Genomic DNA, 27,165 nt, shown 5'->3' with positions numbered 1-27,165 from the left:
GCCGAGTCTTGGATCCTGGGTCGTCTCTGGTCTGCAAACAGCAGGATGAAGGTGTTCGCTCCTTTTCGGTTCTTGTTGGTGTTGAGTAGAATCCGCTCATCCGCTGCGTCTAGCTCCTTCGTCCCCGACTCTCTGTGTCTCAAGTATGACTCCGCGGCTGTGGTCGCCGCCGCGACCCCGCCGCCGGAGTGGCAGCTGATGCGTTTCCTTGGCTTCCCCTCTCTTGTCTAACTCTCTGTCCTGTGATGGCACACTTGGTGTGATTCTCTGGCTTAGGACTGTTGACTGGAACTCTAAAACTACTTTCTATGCGAGAGCTTGTTCAGATTCCATCTTCTCCTCCGCCATCTTCCCGGAACTCTCTCTTTCACTTTCTTAAACTGCACACTTGATCAGCTAAAATCAAACAACAACTCAATATTACCAGTGTTTGAAATTGAAGACACATAGAATAATCAACAGCTAATAATAAATAGCTAATAATCTACCGAAGTCAATGCACAACAACCCAGATGCTTGCCAAGTCTTTTATTTTTCGCTAACCCTACAATATGCTCTGGTAGATAACAAATTTAAAGTCTACAGATATAATTAGTTCCCACAAGAGTTGGTTATGAGTTACTTCCAAGGAGTGAGTGCAAATTAAGGACTTTCTAGAAGTCAGTAACAGAGTGAATGAAACACTAAGGAGGATATATTTGTCAAGAAATCATGGGAGTATTTAGGAGCTGACAACAGTGGCTGTATTATAGGTGACCAGACAGCAGAAACCACAATCTTAGAGCTAGAGGACCTAAATCCTCCCAGGCATCCTTTAAGTTTGGAATAGGTCCACACATTTCATAAGAGACTATAGCCTGGTGGCCCCCTGCTAAAAACTGAGCAACTGCTACAGAAAAACCACATGCAAACTACTAGCCCAAACTTGTAGCCTACAAAAGTTGGTATTCAGTGAGTAAACATTAGATTTCTGGTATCTTGCCACACAACATGACAAAAACATCTCTCAGAATGCTGGTGGCTGACATGTGTAATCCCAGCTACATAGGAATCTGAGATCTGAGGATCAAGATTCAAAGGAATCTCAAGCAGCAATGTCTATGATACTCATATTGACAATAAATAGAAAAAAATACTGGAAATGAGTATGGCACAATACCCTAAGTTGAAGCCCAAGTACCAACATACACACATACACAAAAACACACAGTGAAAAATGAAAACATTTGTTAAAAACAACCTGGTATTTTCTTTGCTGTGTGTAAAACTTTAACATGTCTTAAACTTTTCCTTGTGCTTGAAGAAATTTATTAAAATTCTATAACTACACAAGTACACAAATGTGTTGACCATACACATTTTATATACTATATTGCAATTTTTACTGCAAACAGAGGACCTTTCCTACTAATTTAATCTAATTATTGGAGAAACAATCTCATATCTTGATATTTCTCACAATACCTTAGTTGGAATTAAACATAATGTTCTTAATTAATCAAAAGGAAAAACTTACACTATATCTAAAAGGACATTCAATTGAAATCAATTGATTGCAGCACTTAAAAATATTTTATGCTGGGGCTGGGAAGGTGGCTCAGTGGTAGAGCACTTGCCTTGCATGCCTGAGGCCCTGGGTTCGATTCCTCAGCACCACATAAGCAAAAAGAAGAAAAAAGCCAGAAGTGGCGCTGTGGCTCAAGTGGTAGAGCGCTAGCCTTGAGCTGAAGAGCTGAGGGACAGTGCCCAGGCCCAGAAGTTCAGGCTCCACGACCGGACCCCCCAAAAAAAATTTTATGCCAAATGACTACAAGATTCTGATTAAAACTGAAAATTTTGAAGTGTTCTCAATTTCTGCTTCATTTAGACAAAGTACTTAAAGATGTCTTTGATTTTCCATAAAGATATCGTATCCAAAAATTTTCTATATTGTAGAAATTAGTTAACTATAGGCTACCTATAAATTCACATAGATGTTTCTCAATTCACTAAAGCAAAAGAACTATAAATTCTGACCTACGTCTATAAATATCCCATGAAATTATCTAGAACATTCCACTTTTCTCAGAACAATGAAAGCTGCCAACAAACTCGCTAATAGTGAGAGAAGAAAAAAGAGCATGTTTGTGATGGCTGAAATTTTACAAAAGACTTATTCGCATATGGGTACACACACAAAGCCATACAATGTTCAAGTTTACCTGGTAAGAAAAAGAACTCACCCCACAGAGAGAGAAAGACAATTGGCAGGAGGAAGATAGACTGAAGAATTACCTGAATGCATATCTTCTCACGTTTCCATCCATTTGCTTTGTGGAGTTTTCCTGGTGTCCCATTTCTCACTAAGTCAGACCTCAGGCATCCCAGCGGAATCACTGGCACCCAGGACTCAGGTAACACCATTACTCTGCTCTCCCTGTGCAAAAACCACCAACTAAATGAAAAAGAAAGCAAAGTGGATTTCAGGGTCACATAAAAAAGAACCACACACACACACACACACACACACACACACACACACACACACACAGAACCACCTGCTTGGGGAGAAAGAAAACGTGTGTGTGTGTTTGTGTGTGTGTGTGTGTGTGTGTGTGTGTGTGTGTGTGTGTGTGTGTGTGTGTGTGTGTGGTTTGTGTGTTGGTAGTGGTACTTAAACCCAGGACTTGGGAACTATCCTTTAGGTACTACCCTTTAGCTTTTTTGCTCAAGGCCAGTGCTCTACCACTTGAACCACACTTCACTTTTAGCGTTTTAGTCATGAAGACAAGAGTATCGTAATGTTTCCTACCCAGGCTTGCTTTGAACCTTGATTCTTATATCTCAGCCTCCTAATAGCCAGAATTACATTAATGAATGGCATCTGTGACAGACCAATGTATTGACTTCAAACCCCAATACCAGCCCAAAAACCAAAAGCAAAACCAAACTTTATAGCATATAAATATACTGATATCATATTAAACAAATAGAATGAAATGTGGAGATCTTGGTAAAGGATATCAGAGAATGATTATCATTATTAGTTTTTCTGGCTTAAAAAAACCTAAAATTACTTTTGTAAAAGTAAAATAACTACAGAAACCCCTGGTACCAAGGTATATGTTTCAAATAAAACACCTGTGGAGAACAAATTGAAAATGCAGAGGAAAACTAAGAATTTTAGAATTAAGTGATTGCTACACAGAAAGTATACATGATCATCTGTACCTTCAAACTCTTTCAAATAGGCTACATTACTGACACAAAAACTGTTCTTCTTCTCATTACTTCTCATTTAAAAAACAAGTCTACTTTATTCTCTTTAGGAATGCTTTGAATATTTGATTCACTTTTCCCAAAATGTCACTAAAGAAACTCAGTCTTTCAACAACTCCAAATTTTTTACCTTAGCATTTAAATAATTATGTCATGTATCTTCTTTGGGTTGGGAGTATCAGAACAACTTTTAACTTGTTCTTTTAACTTGTTTGGAAGGTGTATTTTCACAAAAGAGGACAGGGAAACACTTAGTAGATCACCTGATTTAAATGTAAGTGGCTAAAGCTACCAGGACAACTATGTTTATTGCAGCATTATTTACCATAGCTAAGATATGGAACCAACCCAGTTGCTCCTCAGTAGATGAATCTATCAAAACAATGTGATAGACATACATATATATATCTATATATAATGGAATTCTATGCCTCCATCAGAAATACTGATATTGTCCCATTTGTTAGAAAATAGAAAGACTTGGAAAAATTATATTAAGTGAAGTAAGCCAGGAGCTAAGTAACATAGGTCTCATGTTTTTCCTTATTTGCAATAGCTAGTATATATCTTGGACAAGCAGAAGTAGTCAAAAGCTATGTACATATGACCATATAAGATGATGTTAAGCAAAATTAACCCCAAGATAGGACACACGTGGTTTTTTTCTTTCTTGCTATAGTTTTAAAGGTATTTATAATATACTATGTGATTTTTTATTTCTTTGGTATGTTCTTCCCCCATGGTATAACCTCTGTTTTCACTCTGCTGATTCTGGTGCCCTGCATCTTATATATACATTTTTCTAATTTGGGGAGGGGAATGGAAAAAAAAAACTAAAATGCTTAAATATGGATACCGATTAACCCATTGTAACAATAAGAGGTACAAGACACTAAATCGAAAACGAACTTTACAACTTTGCGCGTGGGGGAGGGAATGGAAGAATTAGGAAGGTGGGTAGGGAAAGGATGGTAGGGGATAAACAATGCAGGGGATAAAAATGCTCCGTAGGAAATGTAGTCATTACCTTACTCATGTATCTGTAATCCCTCTGTACAGTATCTTTACAATAAAAATATATTTTACTAAAAGAAAAACAATAAATTTAAGTGCTAACTTACTCAAGCGGCTGAGATCTTAGGACAATGGTTTAAAACCAGCTCAGGCAGGAAAGATAGAGACTCTTATCTCTAACTGAAAACCAAAAAGCTGGAAGATGTGACTCAAGTGGGAAGGTGCTAACCTTGAATAAGCAAAAATCGGGGGTGGGGACAGAGGACACCACACAGAGCCTAGTTTCAAACCCAGTGACCACCACACATATACACAAAATTCTAACTAACAGCAATTCATATATACATCATCTGAACTGCCTAATTGGAAATATGCATAAGAATCTAAAAATATTTCATTTTAAGAAATACATTTTAATACATTTTTACTGTAAAAATACTGTATATAGGTGTTACAGTTACATGAGAAAGGAAATGAGTACATTTCCTATCAAGCGTTGTTGCTTCCTTCTTTGTTTTTCCCCTACCATCCCTTCCCTTCCACCTCTACAACTACACTCCTCCTCCCTCCCCCACCTAAATTGTAAAGTTCGTTTTTCTACATAGTGTCTTGTACATCTCATTGTTACAATGGATCAACCTGAATCACTATTTAAGCATTTTGTTTTTTTCCTCCCCTCCCAGGGCACTGGCATCAAATACAGTGAAAATAGGGGTAATACTGTAGGGAAGGAGCATACAAAGAAACAAAAAAATCACATGGTACATTATAAATATGTTAGAAAAAATCGCAAGGGAATAAAACAACCTTTGTCGCTATCTTGGGGTCTTAACACGTCTTATCTGGTCATAAGAAATACATTAAAAAAAGAAATACATCAACACAAATTTTTATATTTGCAAAATCCACTATTATTTGGGAACATGATATAATGTTTGAAAACTAAGCAAATAAAGGTTGATCCAAATATACATACACCTCTTTCAATTGCACACTTGTAATTTTCCCTTGGATTTTAAGGACAAGATAGTGTTGTTTACATCCTAATGAAAACCAGATGACCCAACTAGTCACAAACACATCAAGATAACAAACAAGGAATGTGTAAGAACTATTTTTTTGGAATCCTTGCTGAATGGTCTAATTTTCGATTTCATTGTAATTTCCCTTTTAGTACAATATGTAATTGGGAATTACAGAATTCCAACCTGTAAGTTTAATGTTTGGGATTTTGTGTTTCTCTCTCTCTCTCTCTCTCTCTCTCTCTCTCTCTCTCTCTCTCTCTCTCTCTCTCTCTCTCTCTCTCTATTTAGGATTGTGCCCATAAATACTAAAGCATTATTTCTATAGTTTTGTAGTGTCATATATATATTTTTCTGAATAGAAAAATTAATAAACTATGTTCAATAAGAGATCCAAATGAGTTTTGTTATGTATTTGATCACCAAGGACTTCAATTATGCAAAAATATTTGGTACATTACATATATTTATACCCATGTAACTGCTGCTGTTTACAAGTATTCTGTAGTTTTTCCCAACATTTTCAATCATGGTTAGAAATTGTACATAGTTGCCAAGCACCAGTGGGTCACGCCTATAATCCTAGCTACTCATGAGGCTGAGAGAAAAGATTGCGGTTCAAAACCAGCCCATGCAGTAAAGTCCATGAGACTCTTATCTGCAATTAACCACCTGAAAACCAGAAGTGGCACTGTGGCTCAAGTTGTAGAGCACCAGCCTTAAGCTGAATCGCTGAGGGACAGTGCCTTCATCCAGAGTTCAAGCCCCAAGACCATAAAAACAAAAACAAACACAAAATTTCTTTAATATGGTCAAAACAGAGATAATAATTCTGGGAATATATTGGCTGGCATAGTTAATTCTTCCTTAAGCAAAAGTACTTTGTGTTTGGATTTAGAAACCCTATTATTAGATCATTTATCCATAATATCATTTTGGTGCAAGTTAAAGTGTTTGGGCTAAAAAAAGGAAGCTTTGTGATTGTTATGAAAATTTGTCATAAAGCATCACTGCAACTGAAGAGTGATCTCTTTTTTGGTGAAGTTCTTCACATGACTCAATGATTAAGTCGTCTAAGATGACATACATTCACTCACAACCTTTCAACAAATCAAAGCAGTCAGACTGAGCATGGTGGTTATTACTAGTTTGGAATGTAGTATGCAAGATGGAATAGCAGGAACCTGAGGGGAGGCTTCAGACCACAGCAACTCACTTGGGTTGAACTAATGTCCCTGATGAATTGATGTTGAAGCCCTCACCACTAAGTTTCCAAGGTTATGCTGTAGGAAAATCCCTTCCCTGCAACAGCTGTATAGTGAGGGAAAGCCTGTCTTATCAAGTTCTACCAATATATTTGTTTCTAGACCATGACTATATATAGCTAGATTAATCAAAACCTAAAAATCTGAAACATTCCAGTATGCTGGAATAAACTTTTCTTTCCATCCTACATTCAGATGTAGGGAGAATTTAAAAAGACGTTCTGGGGCTGGGTTATACTTAAGTGAGAGTATTTGCCTAGCTAATTAAACATCCTAGGTTCAATCATCAATAACACAAAGGAAGAGACAATATCAGATAGGTGGCAAAGCCCAAAAAGTGGAAAGTAATTCAAGTAAAACTCCTGAAATACGGACAGATTCTCCTGGTATGTGTCAGGGAAGTTAGAAGAAGAAAGGCCACCCCCTTCACCTGCCATAGCTACCAAGTGTGTTAGAACTGGACCAATAAAACCTCAGTCAATCAACACTGAAGAAACAAAACCATAAAGGTTGTGGTTTGCTGCAGGGTATTGAGGGAGGCAGGAGGGAGAATTGGGAGAAGGAAGACTGGTAATGCCAGCAGCAACATAGGTAAAATCGTCAGAGGCATTATCTTGTGTAGAACTTGGAGAGATGTACATGGGACACAGGAGCAATTCCATTGACATACAGCTGCTGTATGTTAAAATGAACCTTTGTCAAACTCTACTATAAAGCCATAGTAATCAAAACAGCTTGGTATTGGCATAAGAACAGACCTCAGGACCAATGGAATAGAATTGAAAACCCAGAAATGAACCTGCAGACCTATAGCCATCTAATATTCGATAAGGAAGCTAAAACAATAGAATGGAAGAAAGACAGCCTCTTCAGTAAATGATGCTGGCAAAATTGGTTAACTACATGTAGAAAACTAAAGCTAGATCCTTATATATCACCCTGCACCAGAATCAACTCCAAATGGATCAAAGACCTTGAACTCAAAGCAGACACTCTGAAAACATTACAGGATGGAATAGGAGAAACCCTAGGTCTCCTTGGCTCAGGTCGAAATTTTCTGAATAGAGACCCGGAAGCACAACAAATCAAAGAAAGGTTGGACAAATGGGATTGCATAAGATTGCAGAGCTTCCGCAGGGCAAATGACATAGCTGGCAAGATCAATAGAAAGCCCACCGATTGGGAGAAGATCTTTACTAGCCATACAACGGACAAGGGTCTCATATCTAAAATATACTTGGAACTCAAAAAATTAAACCACCCAACAACAAATCCTCAAAGAAACAACTGCCCAATAAATAAGTAGGCGAAAGACTTAAAGAGAAGCTTCTCTGAAGAAGAAACAAGGATGGCCAATAGACACATGAAGAAATGTTCAACATCCCTAGCCATAAAAGAAATGCAAATCAAAACAACATTGAGATATCACCTCACTCCAGTTAGAACAGCAAAAATCAAGAACTCTAACAACAACAGATGCTGGAGGGGATGTGGACAGAAAGGAACCTTACTTCATTGTTGGTGGGAATGTAAACTTGTTCAACCACTTTGGAAAGCAGTATGGAGATTCCTTAAAAGTCTTCACATAGATCTCCCCTATGATCCAGCAATCCCACTTTTGGGCATTTACCCAAATGTTTACAAACAAGACCACACTAAAGCTACCAGCACAACTATGTTTATTGCAGCATTATTTACCATAGCTAAGATATGGAACCAACCCAGATGCCCCTCAGTAGATGAATGGATCAAGAAAATGTGGTATATATACACAATGGAATTCTATGCCTCCATCAGAAAGAATGACATTTCCCCATTTGTTAGGAAATGGAAAGGTTTGGAAAAAATTATATTAAGTGAAGTAAGCCAGGCCCAAAGAAGCATAGGTCTCATGGTTTCCCTTATTTGCAATATCTAGTATAGGTATGAGTCAAGCGGAAAAGCTCAGATAATGTGATGTTAAGAAAATGAACCCTTAAATATGTATTTTAATGTTTTCGTTTCTTTCATTCATGTGTTTCTAACGCATTTATAAGATTATTTCTTTGTTGCTTTGTATGTCCCTCCCCCACAGTTTAACCCCTGCTTTCACTATATTTGATGTCAGTATAACATGTGGAGGAGATGGGGACAAACAAGTCGTTTAAGGATTCAGGTGGACCTGTTGCAACAATGAGAAGTACAAAATGTCATGTCAAAACCAACTTTACAATTTCGGTGTGGGGGGTGGAGGGGGGTATGATTGGGTGGGGGGAGGGGGGAGGCTGGGAAGGGAGGTGAAGGGTAAACAAAGGAGGAGGCTGCAATGCTTGGTAAGAAATGTATGCATTATCCTGCCCATGTAATTGTAGCCCCTCTGTACAGTATGTTCTCAAATAAAATAAAATTAATTTTAAAAAAATGAACCTTTGCAAGCTAACATCTCAATTGATAGACATATACCTTCAGTCAGAATATATGTATGGATATATCCAAAAATAGGAAGAAAGTAATAACACAGAGCATAAACAGTTCAACTTGAGCAAAGTATTGGTCCCAGCTAATACACCAGAATGCTGCTTCCTTACCTCCCTTCCGTGTATTCTCTGGATATGGTTATAATGTGTATGGCTTGGAAGTGAACTAAAGATAACTGGTGCTGGGTAGAAGAACCTTATTTTTTATTATGGAAGCTTGCTATTTTTATAACATGGTAATTGGATTTAACACAATCAAAGTACCATAGTAACTGATCTCCCCTTCCTGGATGAATGAGCAAATATTAATGATTAAATATTAATAACAGCATCCTTGTACATATCGAAATGACACTGCCTGGCTGCTTTGGCATCTCCCTCTATGGAGCTCTCACCATTCAAACGTAACAGATTTGGTAAAATATTGTTAGGTTGAGATTTACTTGCCTTCATTCAGTCATCCAGTGATTGTGGGATATGTTTTTTGTTTTGTTGTTTTGATTTTTTTCCCTTCCTGCTCCCGTGCCTCCATTTTCAAATGATTTATAGCTGAAGATCAATAAGAGGATGAGTACTTAGAACTGTCCCACTGATGGAAGGAAATATTCATGTGAATGTACACACCAAAGCACAAAACCCTTAATCCTCCTTTTGGTTCCTTCAGAGAGAAGGCTGTTGGGAACATACTTGCCTTGAAAGGGGCCATCTGGCCATGGTACCTGGACTGACAGGGACCAAGAAGATGGAGGACTAGGAGGTGAAGAACAATAAGCCTTTGGGCAGGGAATTTTTGTAGCACCTAGAAGCTGTGTTCAAGCCCCAGCACTAGAAGAAGAAAGAGGTAAAGAAACGGAAGAGGAAAAAACAAGGACCTAGTGTTTGAGTGCATTTACATATTACCTATGCCTCATGGGTAAAGGTGATATGAGTCTGTAACGCCAGATGTGGCCCATTCTAACTTCCTGTCTTCACAATAAACCTCTTCTCAGGTGCCAGAGGATTATGCCCCTTCCAGGTGAATAGTTAGAGTTCCTTTCTTCTAGTCTAAATTGTGGGGCATGGGAACTCTAACCTGCTAGGCTTAACCCCGACAGAGCACAGATGAGCATAGTACATGGAGAGAGACATACTTGACAGCCCTGTTTCCAGTTAAGTGTGCCCAACCCCTTTCCTTGATCCCCTCTGCTAGGCTCCTTGTCCCATACTTCCCCCTCATCAGCCCACCTCCCGCCCCCACCTGCTGGCCCATGGTCACCCGGTGTTTCCTAAGCCCACCACCATGCTATGTGCCCTACTACCACTTTTGGATTGGACTGCTTCTTGAGGCCAGATACCCCCTCATAGCTGCATCCATTCTCCTGACCCAATCATCTCACAGCCAAACTTTTACCTCCACCCCACCTTTCTGGCCCCACCCCTTCCGGCCCCACCCCTTCTGGCCCCACTGCTTTCTCTTCACTGCCTGGCCCAGTCCTTCCCGTGGAAACACTTGCATGGGATGGGAAATGTGTACTTGCCCAGCACTCACTACACAATGCTAGTTGCCAGAATATTCTGAACATGAGCTATAGCTGCCACAGAGAAGGAAGGCCCAGGTCAGAGTCAGTCCCTCCTACCTGCCTGGCTAAGGCCTGGACAGCCCCAGGGCTCTCTGTTTTACCTGAGTTCACTGGCAGTTGCAGGGATGGAGATGCAGACATTGCCTCAATCTCCTCAACCAGTGCTGCATCTTCCTGAGGGATCTTCAGCTTCACTATCTGGATCTCCATCCTTCTATTGAGTGTGGGCCCAGCCACAGATAATATCCCATGAGGACTGTGATTTGATGTTACAGAGCCCCCTCTCCTAACCCACTCTCTTTTTCATTTTCTTCTCTGCTCCCCTGTGGGAGCCTCCCATCTAAGCTCAGTTTCAACTGAAGTTTGCCCATACACTCTTCCTGGGCCCCAATATCCCCTGCCAGGTTCCCCCTTCCACCACCACCAGGCCCACCCACATCCTATGCTCTTCATCACACTGCCCACCCATACCCCATTCTCTGGCCCTCCATTGTCCCACAAACTTTCGTTGGGTTAGAGATGTGTGGACCCAGTTGCCAAAGACAACCCTAGAAAACCCAGTTCCAGGGTAATAGCGCCTCACTCCCACCAATCTCCTCTTCCCCACACCTGTTGTTCTGAACCTCACCCTAATCCCGGCCCTGCCCCTCTCAGTGTAAGAAGTTTCATGGGTGAGGGGATGTAGCTCCTCCATTGATGGAAGATAGGAGCTTAGAGTTCACTCCATCCCCTCATGGTCATGGTCTCAGTAGTCACCGTTTCTATGAAGCAACTGATGGAGGGATTGGAGCTGAGGAAGCTGCCACCTTTCCCACCTCTGCATCTGTTCAGGGACGTGGTCCTCCAGGGCCTCTTAGGCTTCACCAGCCAGCCAACTTCCAATTAAAAGGTCAGTGTGGAGTCAACTGCTGGAGCCATCACCAAAGACCCAGATTCAATGTAAGTGAGTGTTCTCCTCTCACCCCCCTCCATTGCCCTTTACTCCATTCTCTCCTGTGCCCCCCAGCAGGAGCCGTCCCTGGGACAGGGTTCTTAAATGTTAAGTGGGCTGAACCCTTCTTCTTCTCTTCCTTTCTATTGCTAGGTTCTCCACCCATGTCCCTCTTCCTCACTACCCCCTACCACCCCCTTCCTCACCCCATGCTTCCCCTTCCCCCAACCAATTGTTTCCCCTGCCCACCCCAAACCATGCTTCCTCATCCTAGGGGCTCCCCTATTCTTTACTTTCCCCACACCATCCCCCATCCCTTGCTTCCCCTGCCACCCATTCCCACCTGCCCCCCATCCCTGCCCCTCCTGAGTGAAGGGATGTGTGTGGCATGCACATAGGTAGGCGATGCAATTGGACTGAACCAAGATAAAACAGTCATTGGAGAAGGAAATCAGGGAATCAGAGTCTTCCCTGTCCACCATTCCACCTTGTAGCATGCTTAGTTGTTCAGTTCCACCGCATCTGCTGGTACTGGAGTTAATGTTGCTGCCTTTTCAACAACACCATGGGGTACCACCACTTTACTGATCAGTGTGGGCCCATCTGCAGGAGCCATCACTGGACAGCCCTGGATCAAGGTAAATGGGGCCTAATTCATCCCAGCTTTTCCCTTCTCCCTGCCCATCCTTATCCCCACTCACTTCAGACCCTGGTGTCCCGCCCACTCTTCCCCTCCCTGTCCACCTCCTGGCTCAACCCCTCCTGTGAGAACATGATTGGGTGAGGGGATATGTGTGTGTGTCAACTCACAACACACAGAAGTGGTACCAGACTGGTCTGAACCCAGTTGTGAAGGCCACAGACTCTGGATAAATTCATATTAATATTACTGAAATTTATATCCCAATATAAGCAACATAGGTATTTTAAGGAATTGATCATTAAAGCCTTAGATACCTAATGGATGAAGAATGGAGTGTGCTCCACCTCCACTCCCAGCAATGGCTTGTAGAGCTCCAGGGTTCCTTGTTTTCTCCATTTCCACTGGCATTTATGGGACTGGAGATGCAGTCCTTGCCTCCCTCTCTCAACAGATTTTATGCCTGCCACAGCCACTTGGTAAGCCTCAGGGATCTTCAGCTATACTATATGAACTTCCTGCTCAGTGTGCACTCACCTGTGACAGCCATCCTCAGAGGACCCCACGAGGTAAGTGAGACCCCTGTCCTTGATTCTTTGTTTTTCCATTTTTACCTCTGACCCTTGTGGCAGCCATTCCAGGACAGCCCTGTTTTGAGATGATTTGGTCCCACCCCCTCTCCCAAACTCCCATACCACCTGCCAAGCCTCCCTTCCACCAGTTTGAGCTGGACATATGCTATAGCAGGTGCCAGAGAAAGAAGGCTGAGGATGGGATCTTCCCCACCTCCTCTCTTGGCTATGGCCTGTTTAGCTGAAGGTTATGGGGGTTATGTGTATTCACAATATGTTATTGGCTGCTTCATGCCAATTCACAATACCCTGACAGTATCCTCAAACTTGACATTCAAGTCAAACTCCATGAATTTATCCTACTATTCCAAATTACTAAAATTTACTGGACCTAGAAACCAAAAAAATAAAATCCACCTTGCTATTTTAGTAGCAATAGACATCATGAAAATAGATTTCCAGCTTTTGCTGGGTAGTTGGAGATAAGAATTTCAATCACTTTCCTACTCAGGCTAGCTTTGAGTTGTGATCCTCATATGTCAACTTTCTGATTAGCTAGTAATACACACATAAACCAATAAACAATGGCTCATTTGGAAACTATAATTTTCTCTTTCTCCCATCAATGATTTATTTATTTATTTATTTATTATATTATTGTGAAAATATCATACAGTGGGGTTACAATTACATGGGCAAGATAGTGAGTACGTTTCTTATCAAGCATTTCTGCCTCCTCCTGTGTTTCTCCATACCATCCCTTCCCCTCTCCACCGCCACACTCCCAAACCTCCACACCCCCCTACCACCAGTCCTCGACCTCTCATCCCCCACCGCACCAAAGTCATAAAGTTCATTTTTCAAAATAACGTGTTGTACATCTCATTGTTGTAATAGGTTCACCTGTAACCCTATTCAAACAATTTGTTTTTTCCCTTCACAAATTATATCAACATCAAATACAGAGATATCAGGGCTTATAACATGGGGGAGGTACATACAAAGCAACAAATAAATCATCTTATAAAAATGTTAGAAAAACTAGCAAGAAATAAAAATCATTTGCGTCCTTATCTTGGGGTTCATTTCACCTAACATCAACTTATCTGACCATTTCTGGTTGTCTCAGACATATATTAGTTATTGCAATTAAGGGAAACCATGGGACCTGTGTTTCTTTGGGCCTGGCTTACTTCACTTAATATAATTTATTCCAAGTCTTTCCATGTACTAACAAATGGGGCACTGCATTCTTTCTGATGGAGGCATAGAATTCCATTGTATAACGGGAAACAAAGGAGGAGGCAATAATGCTTGATAAGAAATGTACTCATTACCTTGCCCATGTACTTGTAACCCCTCTGTACGGTATTTTCACAATAAAAAAATAAAAAGAATAAAAAAAGACTTACAGAGAAACTTGTCTGAAGAGGAAAGTAGGATGGCCAATAGACACATTTAGAAATGCTCAACATCCCTAGCCATAAAAGAAATGAAAATCAAAACAACATTGACAATCCACCTAACCCCAATCACAATGGCTATAATCAAGAACTCAAAAACAATAGATGCTGGAGGGGATTTGGACCAAAGAAACCCTACTGCATTGTTGGTGGGAGTGTAAACTTGTTCAACCACTTTGGAAAGCATTATGGAGGTTCCTCCAAAGACTTCACATAGAGCTACCCTATGACCCAGCAATCCCACTTTTGGGCATTTACCCAAATGATCACATCCAAGACCATACTAAAGCTACCAGCACAGCTATGTTTATTGCACCATTATTTACCATATCTAAGATATGGAACCAACCTAGATGCCCTTCAGTAGATGAATGGATAAATCACACTTTTGCATGTAATTTATCATCTTAAGGAGAGTCTGCTTCTACATCTTTCATCCTATATGACAAACCCTTATTTTTTGTTTCTCTGTTTGCTGAATAAACGTATTCCTGGAAATAGGATACTCACAGCAAATCTGGGTTTAAATTCCACTTTTTACATTTCAAATATAATAAAAACTTTGTTTTTACTAGTCGTTTTCTAAAACTGAGTGATGTTCGTGCACACTGATATTTTGGTGCCTTTAAGTAAATTGAGACTTGATGTGGTAGTTTTCGTGTCTAATTGACTTATCCATTAGATTATTCATTTATAAACATGTGCATTGCAGTTTTTATTCATTTATTTATTTATTTTGTTGGTCTTGGGGCTTGAACTATGGGCTTGGGTGCTATCCCTCACCTCTTCAGCTCAATGAGAACTCACTGCTGCTTGAGCCACAGCACGATTTCCGGCTTTCTAGTGGTTTATTGGAGATAAGCGTCTCACAGACTCTCCTACCCAGGATGGCTTTGATCTCAGCCTATTGAGTACCTAAGATTACAGGCGTGATCAACTTACACTCGGCTTTTTAAAATTTATTTGTATAAAATAGTCCCCAAGGATTTACTTCAAATTGATAATGGGAGAGTTTTTCTTCCTGTTCCAAACTTTATATTTATTTCAGGAAAAGCACTAGAAATACATGTTGTTTACTTGAGCAACATAAAAGATGGAAACATATTTCTAAAGAGAATGGATTTATTGATTAAAACATAGAAAAGAGTAAAATTATCAGGTTTCAAGCTTGGTACTACATAAATTTCATGAGAATGTAGCTCATGATGAGAATCAGAGATAAATTCATATTAATATTACAGAGATTTACATCACAATAAGAGCAATATAGGTATATTAAGGAATTGGTCATTCAAAGCCCTAGATACCTAATGGATGAAGAATGGAATTCAAACAAGTAGAGGTAAGCAATTTAACATGCACCTATTATGACTGTATAGTACAAATATGAAAGAAATGGAGCTTTTTCCTTTCTGAAGAAGAAAGTTTAGCAAGTAAGTTCAATGTAAGGCATCAGTTGAAATGAATCTAAAGTCTTTTACTCCAAGATATCCAGAGTACTCTACTCATCTTCTGAAAAGTAAATAAGTAATTATATTAATTACCTTTGCTTAATATTAATTTACTTGTAGCAAATAGGTTAAAATGTCTGTTCTCTTTCTTTCAATGTAGTAACATACATTTCATATTCTTTCTCTCTTCATACAAGCCTGACATCACTATTTCAAAGTAACACAAACAGAAAAACAAAAATCACCTGGCACAATAATCACAAATCCTAAATTATGTGAAAAAACCTATAATATAAAAATTAAGGGGCTGGGAAGGTGGCTCAGTGGTAGAGTGCTTATCTTGCATTCCTGAGGCCCTGAGTTTGAATACTCAGCACCACATAAGCAAAAAGAAAAAAGCCAGAAGTGGCAATGTGGCTCAAGTTATAGAGCACTAGCCTTGAGCTGAAGAGCTGATAGACAGTGCCCAGTCCTAGAGTTCAGGCCCCACGACTGGAACCTCCCCCCCAAAAATGAAACCTGGTGGTTCCACGAAGATGGACGAGAAGCTGGAGGCTAAACAAGCTCTCACATAGAAAGCAGTTTTAGTGTTCCCGTGAACAGTCCTAGGCCAAAGATTTACACTAAGTGTGCCACCATAGTACAGAGAGTTTGGCTAGAGAGGGAAAATGCAGGCAAGGAGACAGATCTGAGCACTTGCCAGCAGTCATGGTTGAAGCAGCAGTGGTGGCAACCATACTCGTCATACATACAATACAGAAAGTCCCGGACAAAGGTGCCAGATAGAGCGAGCAAGTGCATTCTACACAATATCAGCAAGAACTGACAAGGAGCAGATATCTTCATCCTGCAGATAGCAGACCAGAGATTACCCAGGAACCAAGACTCCGGGTGTGAGTAGAACCCTGACATCCTTACTCCTTCTCAGGGAGCAGAAGAGGGAAGGCCACTCCTCCAACGCCACAACTTAAGATCTCCATCTTTTTGTGTGTGTGAGAATACCATACAGAGGAGTTACAATTACATGGGCAAGATAATGAGTACATTTCTTATCAAGCATTGTTGTCTCCTTTTGTTTCCCCTTACCATCCCTTCCCATACTCTTCCCCCCCCAACGTTCCCCTTAACACCTACCGAAGTTGTTAAGTTCGTTTTTTGAAATAACAACTTGTACATCTCATTGTTGCAATGGGTCCACCTGCATGCATAGCTAAACAATTTGTTTTTACCCTTCCCCTCCACAAATTATACCAACATCAAATACAGTGAAAGCATAGGTTATAGTATGGGGGAGGGACATAAAAAACAACAAAGAAATCATCTTATAAATATGTTAGAAACATTTGCATGAAAGAAAAAAAAACATTTGAATAGTTATCTTGGGGTTCATTTCTGTAACATCAACTTATCTGAACTTTTCAGCTTGACTCAGACATATACTAGATATTGCAAATAAGGCAAACCATGGGACCTATGTTTCTTTGGGCCTGGCTTACCTCACATAATATAATTTTTTCCAAATCTTTCCATTTCCTAACAAATGGGGTAATATCATTCTTTCTGATGGAGGCATAGAATTCCATTATGGATATATAACACATTTTCTAGATCCATTCATCTACTGAGGTGCATCTAGGTTGGTTTCATACCTTAGCTGTGGTAAATAATGCTGCAATAAACACAGTCATGCTGGTAGCTTTACTGTGGTCTTGTTTGTGATCATTTGGGTAAATGCCCAAAAGTGGGATTGCTGGATCATAGGGGAGCTCTATGTGGAGTCTTCTGAGGAACCTCAATACTACTTTCCAAAGTGGTTGACCAAGTTTACACTCCCACCCACAATGGAGTATGGTTCCATTCTGTCCACATCCCCTTCAGCATCTGTTGTTATTAGAGTTCTTGATTATAGCGATTCTAACTGGGGTGAGGTGGTATCTCAATGTTGTTTTGATTTGCATTTCTTTTTTGGCTAGAGAGGTTGAATATTTCTTCATGTGTCTACTGGCCATCCTTCTTTCTTCTTCAGAGAAGTTTCTCTTTAAGTCTTTTCTGTATGCCAAAAATGAGAGAAGTGTTGCTGAAATCAGGAAAACAATTACATTCAGAATAGCAACAAAAAAATAAAATACCAAGGAATTAACTTAACCAAAGAAGTGAAGGACCTCTATGATGAAAACTTTAAAAACCTGAAAAAGGAATTCAGAACAGAACTTAGGAAGTGGCAAAAAATCCCATGCTTGTTCCTGGATTGGAAAAATCAACATTGTGAAAATGGCAATACTTCCCAAGGCTATCTACAAATTAAGTGCAATACTTGTCAATATTCCAACCGCATTCTTCAAGGAAATAGAAGAAGCAATCCAAAAATTCATATGTTACAATAAAAGACCCTGAATAGCAAAAAAAATCCTTAACAGAAAGAACAGTGCTGGAGGAATATCAATACCAAATATCAAACTCGAACAATGGGATAGAATTGAAAACCTAAAAATGAACCTAAAGACCTATAGCTATCTAATCTTCAATAAGGGAGCTAAAAAAAATAGAATAGAAGAAAGACAGCCTCATCAGTAAATTGTGCTTGCAAAATTGGTTAACTACTTTTAGAAAACTAAAGCTAGATCCTTATATATCACCCTGCACCAGAATCAACTCCAAATGGATCAATGTCAAAGCAGATACTCTGAAAACATTACAGAATGGAATTGGAGAAACCCTAGGTCTCCTTGGCACAGGCTGAAATTTTCTTAATAGAGACCCAGAAACACAACAAATCAAAGAAAGGTTGGACAAATGGGATTGTTTCATATGTAAAACATACCTGGAACTTAAAAAACTAAATCCCCCAAAAACAAATCTTCAAAGAAACAAGATCTCCATCTTGATGGAAATCTAGCTAGCTGTCAGGCTGAGCAGCTAGCTTCAACTCAGGCCTTGGAAGAAAACAAAAGAGTCATTTAGCAAGTCACAGGAACCTGACCTGACCTGCCATAATCAGCTCCACCTAGGGGAAAGTAACCAAGCCCAGGCAGTAGAAGCTCCTCCTCCTCAGGAGTCGCTTTCTTCACTGTGTAAACAGAGCCAGAGGCTGCCCCTCCCTACAGCATATTAGACAATTAAAGGAAATTCAGTAAACATAAACCCTGACAATGGCTCCAGGCTGGGCTCTGTGAGTGTCTTAGAAGCTAGCCCCCCAAGGAAAACCTATACCTTGCTGAAAGGCCTCAACTCTACCCAGAACCAAGCCTAAACACAGCATCTCCCAACTAGAGGAGAGAGCCATCTTCCTATTTTGTGATACTCAAAGCAGATCTCCCTCCCACTGCACTAGCCTGGGAGGAGGATTACAAAATCCTGGGTAAAGCAGAGCATTTTTCTGCCTGCTCAGACAAACTGACTTAAGAAACCAATCAAAGCACGTGAAAACCAAACACCATAGCAGACCAGAGACTCAACCAAGAGAGTTGATACAGACAAAAGTGAGAAACAGGATCTTCCCCTCCACCTCCCCCGATAAAAAAACAAATCAAAGAACTATTTTTTACCTATTTTTTATTTTCAATTTTTTAAAAATTGTTTTCTATTAATCTTTTATTTTTCCTCTTAAAATTTTTATTAAGGTGTATATGTATGTGTGCTGTTTTTGTCTCTACTGACCTTTCAGTCCTTTTTTTTTCTTTCTCATTTTCTTCATTTTTCTTCTCTTTTGTCCTTTTGTGCGCGACTTAATTGCTGTTCTGCTCATCCTCAGATATATCCGTCGTCAATTATTACACCTTATCTACCATACTGTACACACTTAATACAGAAATTTATTACTCAATTCAAATACTCTCAGGCTTAAATTCCTTAGTAGCAGTATTATATCTTTATGCCTATATAATTTTTTAAGAATGAGATGTACAAGTCATTATGTGGAAAAAGGAACTTTAGAATTTTGGTGGGTGGAAGGTTTGGGTGGGGGGGTGGGAGGAGGATGGGAAGGGATGGGAATGGGAAACAAAGGAGGAGGCTACAATGCTTGATAAGAAATGTACTCATTATCTTGCCCATGTAATTGTAACCCCTCTGTACAGTATTTTCACAATAAAAAAAAAAGAATTTTTATTTTTTAGTTTTTCAAGTGTCCTTTTAATCCCACTCCTCCTCTCATCCTATCCTCATACTCTCAATTTCACCTTTAAAATTAGATAATCTTCAAGTTTCAATTTTTAAATTAATTTTTTGTTTTTCCATTTTTTCTCGTCTCTTTTTTTCTCTCTCCTATCATTCTGTCCAGCATATTTCCCTCTTTGAGATTTGGACTTGGTTAATTTCACTCTCTTTGGCATTTCGCGATCCATTTAATCCTAATTTTCACCAAATTTCTCCCTAAACATAATAATTTCTGGTTTGCCAAATTTTCCTTCCTGCTCTTAGCCCATTAATCCATAGTTGTTTCATGTTAAATAGATTTTATCTGTTAAACTAGATGGTATCTGCAGCCTTTTCACTGTGCAACTATAGGACTCTGGTTGATGCTTGCCTTAAAATAGTTTTCTAGCACAAAATTGGTGTTACTTTCATACCAAATGGGCAGAAAAATCCGGAAAAATGGCAAATCCGGGTATCTCCACTCCAATTCATGGTAATCAGGTGACAGAACAAATAATGAATAATCCAGAGGAGAGTTCCCAAAAAGCTGTACAAACAATACTGGTAAAGATGGTGAATGTAAAGATCGAAAACCTTCAAAGACTGAGTGTGAGCCTGATAGGGAGAGAGAGGATGCAAACCAAAGATCAAAACAGCAATGTCTTAAGTGTGAGGAAGCTACTCAATGAGTGATTCAGGAATTGCATGAGCAGGTTGAGAACACTCAAAGAGAAATAAATGAATTGTGTAAGCAGGCTGAGAACATTCAAAGTGATAGATAAGGATTGCGTGAGCAGGCTGAGAACAGTCAAAAAGAACTATAGGAATTGCTTGAACATGAGGAAGCTAATCAAAGAGTAATACAGGAATTGCGAGAGCGGGATGAGAATAGACAAAGATCGATAGAGGAAATCATGTAATACATAAGCAGACAACTGAAAAAATTCAGGGAGAACACAAAAAGAATGATTAATGGAACCACACAGAAGGAATAAAAGTCCAAGGAAACCACAAACAATCAACTAAGTGATTTGAGAATAAACACGGAACATCAAAGTAAAGAAGTAAAAAAATTATACAAGATCCAAAAAAAGCTTCAACAAAGAATTGGAAGCCATCAAAACTAAAGCCATTTCCTCTTAACTCTGGAACAAAACAAGGATGTCCACTCTCTCCACTTCTCTTCAATGAAGTATTAGAATGTCTAGCTACAACAATAAGACAAGATGCAAACATAAAGAGTATCCAAATAGAGAAAGAAGAAGTAAAACTCTCCCCCTTTGCAGATGACATGATCTTGTATTTAAAAAATCCCATAGACTCCACTCCCAAATTACTCAAGCTGATTCAAAATTTGGCAAAGTAGCAGAGTGTAAAATTGACCTCCAAAAATCAATGGCTTTTCTGTATGCCAACAATGAGAAAAGTGGGGCTGAAATTAGGAAAGCACCTCCATTTGTAATAGCCCCACAAAAAATAAAATACCTAGTAATTAACTTAACTAAAGAAGTGAAGGACCTCTATGATGAAAACTTTAAAAGCTTGAAAAAGGATATCAAACCTGAACTAAGAAAATGGCAAAAACTCCTATGCTCCTGGATTAGAAAGATCAACATCGTGAAAATGGCAATACTTCCCTAGGCTATCTACAAATTCAATGCGATACCTATCAAAATTCCAAACTCATTCTTCAAGGAAATAGAAGAGACAATCCAAAAATTCATATGGAACAATAAAAGACCCCAAATAGCAAAAATGCTCCTCAACGGAAAGAACACTGCTGGAGGAATATCAATACCAAATTTCAAACTCTACTATAAAGCCATAGAAAACAAAATAGCTTGGTACTGGCACAAGAACAGACCTCGGGACCAATGGAATAGAATTGAAAACCCAGAAATGAACCTACAGACATATAGCCATCTAATCTTCGATAAGGGAGCTCAAAAAATAGAATGGAAGAAAGACAGCCTGTTCAGTAAATGGTTCTGGCAAAATTGGTTAATTACTTGTAGAAAACTAAAGCTAGATCCTTATATATCACCCTGCACCAAAATCAACTCCAAAATGGATCAAAGACCTCAGAGTCAAAGCAGACACTCTGAGAACATTACAGGATGGAATAGGAGAAACCCTAGGTCTTGTTGGCACAGGCTGAAATTTTCTTAATAAAGACACAGAAACACGACAAATCAAAGAAAGGTTGGACAAATGGGGTTGCTTGAAGTTGCAGAGTTTCTGCATGGCAAATGACATAGCTAGAAGATCAATAGAAAGCCCACGTAGAAAATCTTCACTAGCCATAAAACGGACTAGGGTCTCATATCTAAAATGTACTTGGAACTCATAATATTAAATTCCCCAACAGGAAATCCTCAAAGAAACAACTCCCCAATAAATAAGAGGTCTAAAGACTTAAAGAGTTCTTGTTTATAGCTATTCTAACTGGGGTGAGGTGGTATCTCAATGTTGTTTTGTTTTCCATTCCTTTTACAGCTAGGGAGGGTGAGCATTTCTTCATGTGTCTATTGGTCATCCTTCTTTCTTCTTCAGAGAAGTTTCTCTTCAAGTCTTTAGCCCACTTATTTACTGGGCAGTTGTTTCTTTGATGATTTGTTGTTGGGGGATTTAATTTTTTTAGTTGCAAGTATATTTTATATATGAGGCCCTTGTCCGTTGTATGGCTAGTGAAGATCTTCTCCCTATCTGTGGGCTTTCTATTGATCTTGCTAGCTATGTCCTTTGCTATGCAGAAGCTCTGCAACTTCATGCAATCCCATTTGTCCAACCTTTCTTTGATTTGTTGTATCCGGGATTCAATTAAGAAAATTTTGGATGTGGTTCCGGGAAGATGGAGGAGGAGAAGCTGGAATCTGAACAAGCATTCGCATAGAAAGCAGTTTTAGAGTTCCAGTGAACAGTCCTAAGCCAGAGAATAACACCAAGTGTGAAATCATAGGACAGAGAGTTAGTCAAGAGAAGGGAAGCCAAGGAGACACATCTGAGCGCCTGCAGGGTCGCGGCGGTGACCACCACCTCGGGGTCATACCTGAAACACAGAGAGTCCGGGACAAAGGAGCCAGACGCAGCGGACGAGCAGATTCTACTCAACACCAACAAGACCGACAAGGCGTGGACATCTTCATCCTGCAGTTTGCAGACCAGAGCGACCCAGGATCCAAGACTCGGCGTGAGTACAAGCCCGACGTCCTCACTCCTTCTCAGGGAGCAGAGGAGGGAAGGCCACCCCTCCCCCCCAGCACCAGTGATCTCCATGTTGGATACCGACAAAGCTCGGGGGAGCTGCTAGCTCCATCTCAGGCCTTGGAACAAAACGAGTCATTTAGCAGGTCACAAGAACTTAACGGTGAAGTGACCTGCCAGACTCAGCTCCATCCAGGGAAAAGTCACCCAGCTCAGGCGCCAGCCATTGGAGTGGCTTGCCTCACAGGGTAACCAGAGCCAGAGGCTGCCCCTCCCTCTAGCAGCCACCACACTCAATTGAAAAACAGAAACCCTGAGAATGGCTCCAGGCTGGGCGCTGTGAGCTTTATCACAAAATAGCCCCAGGGAAAAGCTATTGTTTGTTGAAAGGCCTCACCTCTACCCAGAACCTAGCCTCATCACCGCATCCCCCTCTTTTGCGATTCTCAAAGCAGATCACCCTTCCAGAAAACTAACCTGGGAGGGGGATCTCAAAATCTTGGGTAAAGCAGAGCATTTTTCTGCCTCTTCCAACCAACCGACTTAAGAAACCAATCAAGCCACAGGACCTCAAGCTGACCAGAGACTCCAACAAGAGACTGGTTACAGACAAAAGGGAGATACAGGATTCTTCCCACCCCTCCCCCCCCAAAAAAAATCAAAAGACATTTTTTTCTTTTTTTTTTCTTCTTCTTCTTTTATTTTTTTCGTTTTTTTTGTTACCTTATATATATATACATAAATTTTTTTCTCTTCTAAAACTTTTATTAATCTTTAATTTTTGCCTCTTCTGAAAAAATAATTGTTTTCCAGTAACGTTTTTTTTTCTCCTCTTATAATTTTTATTTTAGGAATATGTGAATGAGCGTTTTCCTTTCTTTTCTTGTCTTCTTTCTTTCTTAATTATCTTTTTGTTTTTTGTCTAGCTCTACTGAACTTTTGATCTTTTCTTCTCCCCTTCCCATCCTTAAAGTTTTTCACATCTCCTCTATGTCCCTCCCTTTCTCTAAACATATTCACATTCCTCTCTAAGTAGATGGTCTTTTAATCTCTATAAGAACATTAACTTTTACATTTCTATTTTTTTTCTGGTCTCTTTTCATTCCCCTTTCCGTCTCTTCTTTTTCTCTCTCTCTCTACTTGCATCCTACCCAACCCATTTCCTGCATTGTGATTAGGACATAGTTAACTCTCCCTGTGCCTCTCCACACCAATCTATTCCTATTTTTTACCCACATCTCTCCCTAATCCTAATAATTTCTGGCTTTCCAAATTCTTTTCTGCGGTTCGAAGTCCTTTAACATATAGTTGTTTGATGTTGAATAGATGTATCTGTTGAACTAGATTGTATCTGTTGACTATTGACTGTACAAACGCAAACTTTGGTTGATGGTTGCCTTCAGATAGTGCTCTAGCACAAAACTGGTGCTATCTTCATCTCAAATGAGCAGAGTAAGCTGGAAAAACAAAAGAAAAATGGCAAATTCGGGCATCTCAATTCCCAATCTTGATAATCAGGGATTAGAACAGATAAAGAATAATCCAGAGGAGAGTTCCCAAATTGCTCTACAATCACTACTAGCAAACATGATAAATGAGAATTTTGACAATGTACAAAGGACTCTGTATGAGCGTGATAGGGAGAGAGAGTAGGCATCCCAGAAGTTTACACAGGAATATCATAAGCGTGAGGAAGCTACTCAAACTCTGTTACAGGATTTGCGTGAACAACTTGAGAATACTCAAAGAGAAAGGGAGGAATGGCGTGAGTAGGCTGAGAACACTCAAAGAGAACTGCAGGAATCCCACGAATGGGAAGAAAGAGAACTGCAGGAATCCCACAGACGGGAGGAAGCTAATCAAAGAGTAATTCAGGAATTGAGAGACCAGGTAGAGAATACACAAAGATGAAGTCAGGGAGACCACAAAAGGAATGCTGAATGGAACCCAACAGAAGGAATGGGAGTCCAAAGAAACCATAAACAATCAACAAAGTGATTTGAGAACAAACATTGAACACCAAATTAAGGAAGTAAAGAAATTCATACAAGACCTAAAACAAAGCTTCAACAAAGAACTTGAAGCCATCAAAGCTGACCAATTAGAAGGAAAAGAGATAAAAAACAAAGTAGAGAGTCTTGACAGCAGGTTAGACCATGCAGAAGATCGAATCTCAGGGATTTAAGACAGCCTAGATATTATAGAGAAAGAACATACAACCATCCAAGACAAGTCCAAGAAATATGAGAGGTCTATCCAAAACCTGGAAGACACCATCAGAAGGCCCAGTCGAAGGACAATGGGTGTAGAGGAGCACCTAGAAAGAGAAGTTAATCGTCTAGGAAATTTGTTTAACAGGATTCTAGCAGAGAACTTCCCAAACATACAAAAAGATAGGCCTATTCAGATACAAGAAGCTTTTAGAACCTCAAATAGACCAGACCAGAATAGGACATCCCACTGTCACATTATAATCCACACAGGATCAACCCAGACCAAGGAAAAGATCCTTAAAGCTGTCAAGGAGAAAAGGTTAATCACCTATAAAGGAAAACCAATTAGAATCACCTCAGATTTCTCAGCAGAGACAATCAAAGCAAGAAGAGCCTGGAATGACTTATGCCATGCCCTAAAAACAAACAACTATCAACCAAGAATACTGGACCCAGCTAAACTCTCCTTCATAACTGAAGGCCAAATAAAAACCTTCCATAGCATAGAAAAATTGAAACAATTCATCTCCACCAAACCAGCCTTACAAAAGATTCTTAAACATGTCCTACACATAGAAAACCAACAAGACCGCAAGAAAGGCCAAGAAACTGCACCCAAACTGAGAATCCAAGAACCTTAGGCAGAACACAGTTTTCGCAGCCCCCAAGAAGGTAGATAACATGGCAGGAACTCCCAAATACCTCTCAGTCCTATCTCTTAACCTTAACGGACTGAACTCTCCAATTAAGCGACACAGACTCTCTAGTTGGATTAAAAAACAAGACCCTTCTATCTGCTGCCTTCAGGCATCACATCTTGCCCGTAAAAACAAACACATTTTCAATGTTAAAGGCTGGAACAAAATCTACCAAGCAAACAGCCCCCATAAACAGGCGGGAGTTGCAATCCTAATATCAGATAAAATAGACTTCAAATTAAAATTCGTGAGAAGAGATAAAGAAGGTCGCTACATACTAATTAAAGGATCTCTCCTTAAGGAGGATATTACAATTCTAAATATCTATTCGCCAAAAAAAGGAGCACCCAAATTTATCAAAGAAACACTACTTTCCTTCAAATCCCATATAGATCCAAAGGCATTAATTGTTGGGAATTTTAACACACCACTCTCCCCACTAGATAGATCAACTGGACAAAAACTCAACAGAGAAACCGCAGATCTAAACAGCTTCATAGATCAACTAGACTTAACAGACATTTACCGAACATTTCACCCAGCAGCCTCAGAATACACGTTCTTCTCAGCAGCACATGAAACGTTTTCTAAAGTAGACCACATTTTAGGCCACAAAGTAAACTTGTCTAAATTCAGAAACATTGAAGTTATACCTTGCATTCGCTCTGACCACAAGGGAATAAAATTAGAACTCAACACCAAAAGCCACCAAAGAAAGTCCGGTATTACATGGAGGCTGAACAACACACTGCTGAATCATGCGTGGGTCATGGAAGAGATTAGAAAGGAAATTCAAATGTTCATGCTATTCAACAAAAATGAACACACAAATTACCAGCTCCTCTGGGACACAGCAAAGGCAGTACTCAGAGGCAAGTTTATAGCTCTGAGCTCTTACATCAACAAATTGGAGAGATCGGAAACTAACAATTTAATGACACATCTAAACCTCCTTGAAAAAGAGCAGCAAGATAAACCCCAATCCAGTAGACGGAAAGAAATAATCAAAATTAAATCAGAATTAAATGATTTAGAATCTACAAAAACTATAGAAAGTATCAACAAAACAAAGAGTTGGTTCTTCGAAAACCTTAACAAAATTGACAGACCCTTAGCAAACCTTATCAGAAAAAGGAGAGAACACACCCAAATTAATAAACTCAGAGATGAGAACAGAAACATCACCACGGAAACAACCAAGATTCAGAACATTATAAGGGAATACTTCTCAAAACTTTATGCTAATAAGTTCAACAACTTGACAGAAATGGACCTTTTCCTAGCA

Source organism: Dipodomys merriami, unplaced genomic scaffold (genome assembly GCF_024711535.1).
Source record: "Dipodomys merriami isolate MVZ:Mamm:240054 unplaced genomic scaffold, mDipMer1.0.p SCAF_878, whole genome shotgun sequence".
Classification (NCBI taxonomy): Eukaryota; Metazoa; Chordata; class Mammalia; order Rodentia; family Heteromyidae; genus Dipodomys; species Dipodomys merriami.
Note: the sequence above shows the minus strand (reverse complement) of the source record.